Source organism: Etheostoma spectabile, chromosome 13, assembly GCF_008692095.1.
Source record: "Etheostoma spectabile isolate EspeVRDwgs_2016 chromosome 13, UIUC_Espe_1.0, whole genome shotgun sequence".
Classification (NCBI taxonomy): domain Eukaryota; kingdom Metazoa; phylum Chordata; class Actinopteri; order Perciformes; family Percidae; genus Etheostoma; species Etheostoma spectabile.
The window spans coordinates 1,596,879-1,607,600 of record NC_045745.1 but is presented as its reverse complement, the minus strand read 5'-3'; the positions used below and the strand labels follow the sequence as shown (position 1 = coordinate 1,607,600).

The 10,722-nt window shown below is 40.5% G+C and overlaps 1 protein-coding gene and 1 long non-coding RNA gene across 6 annotated transcripts in view; both read right to left on the bottom strand.

Moving 5' to 3' along the window:
* The window catches only part of ntm (neurotrimin), a 537,242-nt gene that overhangs the window by 31,957 nt on the left and 494,563 nt on the right, over window positions 1-10,722 (bottom strand). The window lies entirely within an intron of this gene.
* Window positions 5,612-10,722, bottom strand: part of LOC116700856 (uncharacterized) — a 15,302-nt gene continuing 10,191 nt past the window's right edge. Inside the window, exons 2-4 of the long non-coding RNA XR_004334755.1 lie at window positions 10,361-10,364; window positions 7,402-7,405; window positions 5,612-5,723 (exon numbers count right to left, since the gene is read on the bottom strand). This is a non-coding gene — a long non-coding RNA (uncharacterized LOC116700856). The remainder of the gene's footprint in view (window positions 5,724-7,401; window positions 7,406-10,360; window positions 10,365-10,722) is intronic.

The following is a 10,722-nucleotide window of genomic DNA, read 5'->3' as shown; positions in this document are numbered from 1 at the left end:
GTTTCCAGCTGATTCCAGCCGCCTTCAGGCTGGACAGGAAGTGACAAAACACTGTGGTGCGATTCGAATTTAATACAATGTTATCAGACCCGAATATCAGCTGGTACACAGTCTCTAGTTTTTTTAATTATGACAGAATAGCTCTCAGAATCCTCTACATGCAATCTGTTGCTGATTTTAATTAACAACAGACTGTAGAAGATCAGTGATCTGAACGGATTTAGTCTCTCTGACTTCTAAACGTCACCATCAGCCACACAACCAGAATCAGACAAATAGCAGTTAAAATCCCTCCGATTCAAAAACAATAAAAAGTTTGTATAAAACGTCATCATGTTGTAAACCAATCAGGTGTTAAATCAGCTGAGAAGCCGGCGTTTCCCAGCATGCTCTGGGTCCGCCTGGCTTTTGCAGTCGGTAAAAAGCAACTGCGCCGCCTGCGTCTCAGAACTGCGGCCAACTTGTAAGATTATCGTTGCCCACCTGTGCATGAGCAAGTCAGGATCAAGTCGGACACAAATCTAACCAGCATGCAACGGGCGACGATCGCCGGTGATCGATTCTACGCAGACCTGGCTCATCTCGAACGAGCCGTTTTTCTGAGCACACGACATGGCCCTCCTGGTTAAAAGAAAAAGGCTTGAAATGTCAATGCAATGTGCTTTTAACCCTTGAACACAGCGCACAGATCTAGTGGATTAAAACAATAAAGGAAATGGTTCACAAAGCTTATGTGATGAACATATTGTAGTGGAGCATTTTGTAGTTAACGATAGAAAGGCCAGCATTGCATTTACTCCTGAAGCCGAAACAGCCTCAGCACTCACAAATACGGCAGTTCTTGGAGCAGTTATTCTAGTATATATTAGTATGACTTAAAATGACTATTTAAAAGTAAGTTTATGTCCTGTAGGCTCTTTTATTAAAGATCAAACACACACACACACACACAAACATACACACACACACACACACACACACACACACACACAGGGGAGGAGACATAGGGAGAGACAGACAGGGAAACAAACCGGAAACACAATGGAATCCAGAGGTCACAGACCGGGCTGTGACAAGAAGTAAAAAAAACAACCTTGTACTACACTGTGATACTGCATTGGATTGTACTGTCAGTCTGAGTGTGCCTAAACTGTGAAAAAATGGCGCCGACGCATGGTGACACGCTACAAGCCTCTCTCACTCCAAGCTTAGTGTTAGTTTTAACTTTACTTATAAGTTGGATACTACTACCTACGTCCTCCTTCCTCACTTATGATCACCAGACTTTATTGGACATCTGACAAAATGCATCTATGATCCAATAGCAATACCAAGCATGCTGCTCGGACACATGCAATCTATTAGATAGAACAACAAGATAGACACGTGGATGGGTTCTCTGTATTTTGTTCGGACCGGGCCAGGGACACAACTGGGAAGTCAAAAAGGTGGGGGGGGTGTGCTATCTGGTGAACAACTCGTGGTGCACTGATGTGGAAGTGATCGCCCACTCCTGTTCGCCGGTCCTCGAACATCTCCCCATCAAATGTCGGCCGTTCTACTCACCACAAGAATTCCCATCAGTCCTACTGGGTATACATCCCCTCCATTCCAACGCCAAGGCGGCCCTGGAGGAGCTCAGGAGTTATGAGAGGCTGCACCCGCAAGCCCTTTAATCACTGCAGTCTAAAGGCAGTGCTACCGAAATACTATGAACACGTCAGCTGTGTCACCATAGGCAACAAAACTGTCGACCACTGCTATTCAACCATCAAGGGAGCTTATATATCTGTCCCCACGCATACTTTTAGCCTTAACTCCAACAAATACCTGTGGGTATACAGGGATGTAGGGGTGAAATTACATGAGAAGACAGTGGCTTTTAAATCTGGGGACGATGCCCGCTACAAAGAATGCGAGATACGAGTTTAGGAACGCAATCAAGTCTGCTTAAAAAACACTGGAACAAGAGGGTCTCTAGGCACGTTTGGCAAGGCCTACATGTGTTTGCTAGCAACAAGTCCAAACCTAGTGGCGTCACAACAACCACTGCTTCCTTCCCAGACAACTTGAACATTTTCTCTGTTCCTTTTGAACCCTAACCCGCTGCTGAGATTGCCCCAAGACAGTTAGAGTTGGCACTACATACTCAGCCTCTATAGTGTTAAACACCGGAGCACCTCAAGGCAGCTGTCTCAGTCCTCTATTATATAGTCCTTACACCTATGACTGTATTGCAAAACATCCCATTAACAGTATCATGATATCTGCAGATTATACTACTGTGATAGCACTCATTGAGAGTAATAATGAAACTGCCTACAAGGAAGAGGTGAGTTACTTGATCATGTGATGCCGCAGAAATAATCTGTCCTTTAATGTGGGGGAAACTAAGGGGGTCATGATAGATTTCAGGAAGAACAATCTCAAACATACACCTGTCTGTATTAACAAATTATCAACATGTTTAAGTTCTTTGGCATCCACATTTCAGACTCCCTCACATGGTCATTTTATATCAGCTGTGCCATTAAGAAGGCACATCAGAGGCTTTCTTTTCTGAGGTGCCTCAAGAAATATGGTATGTCCCTTAACATTCTATAGAACTTCTATCGTTGTACAATTGAGAGTATATATGAAAGTATATGTCATTTATTGACATGCAACATTGTATTGTGGTTTGGTAGGGCTACTTCACATGACCTTAATCTTCTGACAAAGGTGGTCAAAACTGCATCAAAAATCATTGGGGTTCCACTTGAACCGCTCCATCACATTTACTGGAAACATAGTACTTACGTATAAGTACATACTTACATACTTTTTGATTTTTTTGGGGCTTTTTCCGCCTTTACTTTTTGACAGGACAGTTTGTTGAGAAAGGGGGAAGACATGCAGGAAATGGTCACAGGTCAAATTTGAACCCTGGACCTCTGCATTGAGGCATAAACTTGTCAGTACATATGCGCCCGCTCTACCACTGAACCAACCTGGCCACTGGAAATGCAGTACTAAGAAAGCACTAGGTATTATGCAGGATTCCAGTCATCCTGCACACAATCTCTCCTCTCACCTTCCATCAGGGAGACGTTTGCAGAGCATCCCAACACAAACCTCATGTTTTAGGGATAGTTTTACCCCCCAGGTAATAAGGTGACAGCATGATGGCACAGCAGGAAGGAGGGCTGTGGTCTCAACTTAGTCACTATGTCTACTGTGCTTGGATATTCTGGATGTTTTTAAATGTTATTTATGTTATTTATAAAGGTGCTGAGAGAGTGCCAAAGGTACATTGCATTTCATTGCCGTGGTACTCTGTACAAAGGTGCATGTGGGAATAAACTTGAATTTGAACTAATTGAATGTATACTGGGGTTTTGCAAAATAACAATATTATTAGGGCTGTCAAAATTGATGCGATACTAACTAGTTAATGTAAGTTTCTTTTTTTTGACAAGCTATTAACACACACACACATTCTTTGATTCGGACCAACACTCACTGCAGAGTTCTCTCAGTAATTAGTTAGCTCGGGGTCACAGCACATTATTTTGACCCACAGTGGGAACTTTGGTCGCGTGCTTGGACTGTTTTGAAGATAGAGGAGAGGCCAGTGGCCAGACAGCGGGGCATTGGACAAAGAGCCAGCGCACTGACCACTGATGAGTGCACGCAACATGACTGCAGTGGCCGGGCAACTCCTGTTGGAGCACATGCCCCGCGTGGCGCAAAGCCTCCACCGAGCCATCACAGTTTCTCTCTCACTTTAGTTATTGTTTCTTTGAATATAGTTTTTGTATCACCCTGTTTTTAACCCACTCAGTAGAAGCGGAATTCTTTGGGGAGCCTTTATTTTCCCACAATGACATTGTTACATTTAGCTAACCAGACTTGTACAATGTGTCTGTTGCTGTAAAGCATGAGCGCCATTATTTGTACAGTAAAGTACATTTAGAACAGATAAAAAAAAGTGTGATTAGTTTGTAGTTAATGTAATAATAGTTGGCGATTACACATTTGAATATTAATTTTCTTTTTTATGATAGGGTTGTTGTAATGTGACAACAGTGGTATGGATGGGGGACAACAACGACAGTCAACAAATAAAGTGGGCATTTAAGTTATTTGTACAAATAACACCAATAGCAATGTCCAGACACTACTATACAAGCTTGGGCCTAACTGATCCTTTAAGATGGATTTATTTTCTTAAAAATGTTATTTAGGGGCAAGGTCTGATGTATCTCTGCCCAAAATGTAAATGAGCTCATGATCGGACATATATTTTTAATTCTACAAAATTGGGTTTGGTCTCGACCAATCGCTGATTGACTGATCTGTGTAACGCTATCTTCTTTGATGTCCTTGGAGATCCAAAGCTCTCTGTGGTCACAGGTAACATTTACATAATCACAAAAAGGGCATCATGACCCATTTCAAAAGAACTGAAAGGTGTCTTAATAGAGGGAAGAATGAGACACTATCATCTTGCTGCATGAGAGAAAGCAAGAAATAAGACCCAAAATGCAGACAGGACTGGGTTTAATGACACAATGGAGGTACACAAGTGTACTGGATCACACGACAGGCAAGGGTCAAAGCCGGGAAGGAGAACTAATCCAGGGTAGGTCAGAGAATCATCAGTCTGATGATTTCTGAGAGAAAGTCGTCTGGATCAAAGTAGATTTCCAGGATTAAGCCTGACACGTGCCAGACGTCAGGCTTTGCCCCTCACCTATCACATTTTTTGTGTCGCCGTCCTCAAAATCCAATTTTGCTTCGGGAAACAACAACAAACTTTGAGATAGCGAGCTCTATGCTAAAAATAGCACGTTTTGAAGGAAATTTCCAGCGTGCAACAAAGCGGGCCTGCTCGGATCTTTCATGCAATGACTATAAAGATTTAGAAAGATTATGTTTAGGGCAGTTCCTCTCTAACACGGACGTTTTGGGACCGATTGGTGGGATTGCTGTGGACGAGGTACACAGATACAATAGGACTAAGGACTAAAGACTCACAGACTTAATTGATCCCAGGTGCTAAGTGAGTGAGTGAGTGTGTGAGACCACATAGGCTAAGATAAGTATAAATGGGGTTGGGGCAAACCTTCACCAAACCACATGTTACCTTGGCGATGTTTTAATAACAAAGATGTTGCGGACACGTGCCGGTTTGGGTATTTTTACTTTAAATTTGTTGCTTTCCACAGGAGACGGCTGGCCGATTCCACATTTATTCAAACTCTTGTTTTTCGAGCTGGGCAACAGGTCCGCGCTGTTCCGTGGTCGTGGGGCGTGCTGTAGTTTAACTTGGTAATTTACGGATTTCCCTATGGTCTCCGCGGTAAATGATACAACGCTTTGAACTGTGGGTAATTGCCTTTGGTGAAGTCTGCCTGAACCCTCACGCCCTTTTGAAATTCGAGAATTGGAACAACTCTAAGCCCTTACGAATTTCACGAGAACACACACCAAACTCCGTGAGTCTGGACTTTGTGATTGGACCATTGAGGTCTAACCATGTACTGTATGTACTTTATCCAGTATTATTTAAATAGCTGACGTGACTGGATTGCATCAACAGTTACCTTTATTTAATATTGTTAGTTCCTTCCACAAACTAATTAGCAGAGCCACCGTTGCTGCGTCTGGAGCTCGGCGCCGCCCAAGTCGATTGTGATTGGCTTAAAGAAATGCAAACAAACCAGAGTTTTTTTTCTTCTCTTTTCCCAGAATGCATCTGTATTGTAGCCAAACCTTACTCCACAGTGCTGTGGAGATATGTTCGGCAGTGTGTGGAAAAATAAGAGAAAATAAGGAAATTCTTTCATGTAATTAATGAAGTTAAAGGAGACAAACTGTTAACATTTGAAAAAATCTCTCAGTGATACACCAATAGTCATCCAAATATTATGTTACATTACATTACATGTCATATGGCTGATGCTTTTATCTGAAATGACTTATAATTGCTATATATGTCAGGGGTTGCATGCCTCTAAAGCAACTAGGGGTTAATTGTCTTGCTCATTGACACATTGGTCCATGTATTGCAGTGGGAATTGAACCCATATTACTTACACCAAAGGCATGTGTCCACTGCACCCTTATATAAAATAGACATTATAAATATTGTTATAAAATGTATGTTTAAATACACCACTGACAGCACCAAATCATTCTGTAAATAAACCATTTTTAGAAACGTATTCATTTGTTTTGTTACTTCGAAGATCTCTGGTGATAATCAGCAGCTCATTTGTGGGGTTTTGTGTTTTCGATCTTTTTGCTCTATTCATATTCTATTATGCAAAGCATATTCTGAGCTTTGTGTTTACTTCCAACTGCGGGGAAGTGTTTGCGTGCGGCAGAAATCACAACAACGTTTGGATCAGTGGGGACATAACTATGAGATGAAACTCAGTTTAAACTGGCCTGCTGCTTTTGAAAAGAATGTATTTGTCTGTTAAATGGTATTTTCTAATTCAGGAGAGCTTATCTGTGTATCCAACACAGGCAAACATATCAAACGGAATAAAACGACATACTTGGACATCATATTTTGAAACACCCTCACCACGTGTCCAGATTGCTAAATTAATTAAGGGCAGTGTTGTGACCAAGTTGTCCCAAGTAAGTCTCACGTCATTTGGTCCAAATCTCAAGCAAGTCTTGAGTTATTTTATACGGGTCAGGTCACAACTTCTGTCAAGTCAAGTAGAGTCCTTAGTTAAGGCATGTCAAATCCCAAATCAAGCCTCTTTTTCTTTTCCACCCAAGATAAAGCACTCTTCTTAGCTGTAGGATCCCGTCAGCTGCCGCTGCATAGCATACTTGCAGGTTAGACCGAAATGTGACAACGTTGAATTATGTTATTTTACATTGAACAGCTAACTTTCAAACATAAATGAATATATGTCATCCGAGTCATCATGCATCCACTTCCAATTTGACTCTCAAGTCATTTAGTTTTCATCAAGTCATCAAAACGATTTGAATCCATGACGTTCCACTTCTGAGATTGCTCAGGTGCCCCCATAAAAATCGCCAAATTTCCTTCTTTTTGGCCAGATATTAAATTTAATTTTTAATTTAATCCTTTATTTGACAGGGACAGTGTACATTAATTAACATTGCTGTAAATGCACCAGAATTAGCCAAAAGGCTATTTTTCATACGTTGTCCCTGGACACATCTTAAAATTGTCTACCTAAAAAAACATTAAGAAGATTACAGTCAACAATACAAATATAAAAAGTAGTAAAACAGATAAAACTCTTTAAAGCCCGTTGATAAATACAGTGTACAAGTTTGCCATAATACAGACAGGGTAAAAAGGAGGAAGGTCTGGCAAAAAAGGCTGAATCAACTCTAGTCCAAGTCCCCAAGTCTCAAGTCCACATCTCTGGTTAGGGGTATTGTAACTTGGAAATATTTTACATTACAAGTTCCCTTGCCAACTATTATAATAATAATAATAATAATAATAATAATAATACATTTTATTTAAAGACGCCTTTCTTGGCACTCAAGGACGCCTCACAGGGACTTCATAAATTAAGAACAGCTAAACAAATACTACACAGCAAAACAAATACTATACAACAGCTAAACAAATATTGTACAGAAAAACAAATACTATACAGCAAAACAAAACAAATACTATACAACAGCAAAACAAATACTATACACAAACAACACAATACTATTCAACAGCAAACAATACTATAACAGCACAAAACAATACATACACAGCAAAACAAAACAATACTATACAGCAAAACAAAACAAATACTATACAAAAAGCAAAACAAATACATACAGCAAAACAATACACAATACATATACAACAGCAAAACAATACTACAGCACACAAACAAATACACAAATAACAACACAACCCAAATACTATCAGCAAAACAAATACACAAATACTAATACACACAACAAATACTAACAGCAAAAACACAACAAATACTATACAGCAAAACAAAACAAATACATACAGCAAACAAAACAATACTAACAGCAAACAAACTATACTATACAGCAAAACAAAACAAATACTATACAAAAGTAAAACAAATACTATACAGCAAAACAACTACACAAATACTATACAACAGCAAAACAAATACTATACAGCAAAAAACAACGGAAAAGGCAGAGCAATAGACATTCAGGTGATACAAAATTATATAGTGGTATCACCTATCAATTCAGACTTACTGTGGATTTCCATCCATGTTGGTTTTTCCTTCAAAAAAAGTATTTTTTTTAATGTAATAGGAGTAGCGCTTTGATCTAATCACCTGATCACGTCAGTGGTTCTTCTGAGTGATCCATATAGATGCAAAGGGCATTACGAATGTTATTCCACACATGCAGGTTTATATTCCTGATTGTAACCATCTGTCTTCACCTTGGAGCAGCACTCTCCGTGGACTTGGCAATATCTTTCCTGAACAGAGTGCTCGGTATTATAGATCTACCCTTTGCTTGTTCAGAAGCAATTTGCATGGTGCTCCTTTACAATTGCTGTATAAGGTTTAGCCCTGAGCACTTGCAGAGTTTTTCTTTGCCAAAACACTGTTTGACGTCATCAGCAGTACTTGAAATAGATGTGATAAAGCTGGCTTTTATTTATGTAAAATGATGATCCTCTTGCTGGGTTAGTGCTGCATGTAAACATTATGAACAAGAAACACATTTCCCAGAGATGTCTCTCACAGACCTGCAGTACAATTCTACACAGCAGTATCCCTTTCATGCACTGTGGATAGTTAAGGTGGTGCCTGAGAGCATCTGTCCAATAGTTCATTTATAAGACAGTTTGATTAAGCAGTCTGCCTTGAGAAAAAGACTGGGAGCCATTACAATTCCCTAACTGCTAAGAAATCAATAGATTTTTGCAGCCGCTCCGGTTTATACAGGAGAAAGTGCCAACACAATACAACTAAACATGCTTTAAGAATTCCTTTTGAATCAATTGAGTACTAGCGCAGTAATCGTCAGTAAAACTGCATTGAAAACAGGTGATGTGCTGTCACCCCCATTCAGATATTCTTTGTAGTTGTTTGAAGGAAATCAACATTTTTGCGAACTTAATGGAATGTACTGTGCCGTGAAAATGTGTTCAGAGGCTGTGAACATGTTTCCATGGGCGACAGTGTGCTTCTGGATCTAGTTCTAAGAGCCTAATTGTATCCCAGTGCAGGCTGACATTAAATGGTAGTGTCGGGAACAGAGCTAGCAGTGCTGTCTGTCGACCGTGCTCGTTCAATCTAACGAGATGTCACACTCATAAACAAATGATTTTTTAAAGACGCTATACCGCTACGACCACTGTTCTGCTGTAGAATCGCCACTTTTAAAAACTGCTGAGACAGAATGAGGATTAGAGAGTCAGACAAATTAAGAGGTGCAAGCCCTCACCACTTTTGGCAACAAGTTCCTCACTTTTCATCTTCAACTCATTCCCCTCTTCAGTCTCCTTGTCACTTCACCTATTTTGAACCTAAATGTATATGGATGTAGCTCGGCCTGGCCTCATCTGTTCAGTATTTCAAGCTTGCATCTCGGTTGAAGCTATACACCATTTGGTAGAGCTCGAGCTGATTTCCAGACACTTGGGGCCAACAGAAAACACTGACATATCACCCCCATTAAGTTAAAATGGTGAAATTGCAGCACACAGAGCACAGTACAAACAGAATATTAGTATGCATTTGTCATGTTTGCATTCCAACCAGTCCTCCAAACAATACTATATAGGTTGTTGAAATCTCACCCTTTAAAACAACCCTTATCATAGATTAACGCCCCGAGTGCTTGCAAAAAATAATAATAATGGATCCTTTATTAGTCCCACAAGGGGAAATTACAATTTACACTCTGTTATTACACACAGGCCTGAATTACACACCCTCAGTACTTATACTTGTGCACTAAATGGAGAGATGTCAGAGTGAGGCTGCCCATGGAAAGCAGTTGGGGGTTTGGTGCCTTGCTCAAGAGCACCTTAAGACCACACTTTAGTCCATATGTGGACTTGAACCTGCAACCCCCCCTGATCCCAACCCACCTCCCTACAGACTGAGCTACTGCCACCCCCAAAAATGCACAATGTGACGGTCATGGTTATCAACACACCGTTAACATTGTGAATTGGTAACAAATCGGTTAGGTTTAGCCACCCAAACTACTTAAGTTTAAAAAAAGATTGTCGTTAGGTCGTTGGGTTAAAAAACAAGGACATTTGTTACGTTACCTTTGTTTATGCAGCGAACGCAGAATGTGACGTAGTTCCGTTGGTTTTGATAAGTTAAAAAAATCTTGCCATTTCCTTTTCTTTTCAAACAGGACTCCCATCTCCTGGTGAAATCCCCCGTTTGTTTGATCCACTACCCAAACCTTCCTCCTTACGTGGACTTTGGTGATCTTACGTAGCGTCACTGTGAACCTAACAACAGCATGCATCCTAATTGCTTTTTGAACAAAAGACTTATATGGCCGTTTTTTTCAGGGGAGGACATTCTCTTGTGTCCACCTGGTAAACATACAGTATGTCCAATATTTACTCTCGGGTTTTAGTCTCTTCCAGCTCCTGAGAGAAACATCTGTGTCTTTAAATCTAGAAAGGCCAATGGGTGAAATTTACCCACCTGGCATGGTAAATACTGGGAGCGCAGTCACAGCTTTTGTGTGTGTGTGTGTGTGTGT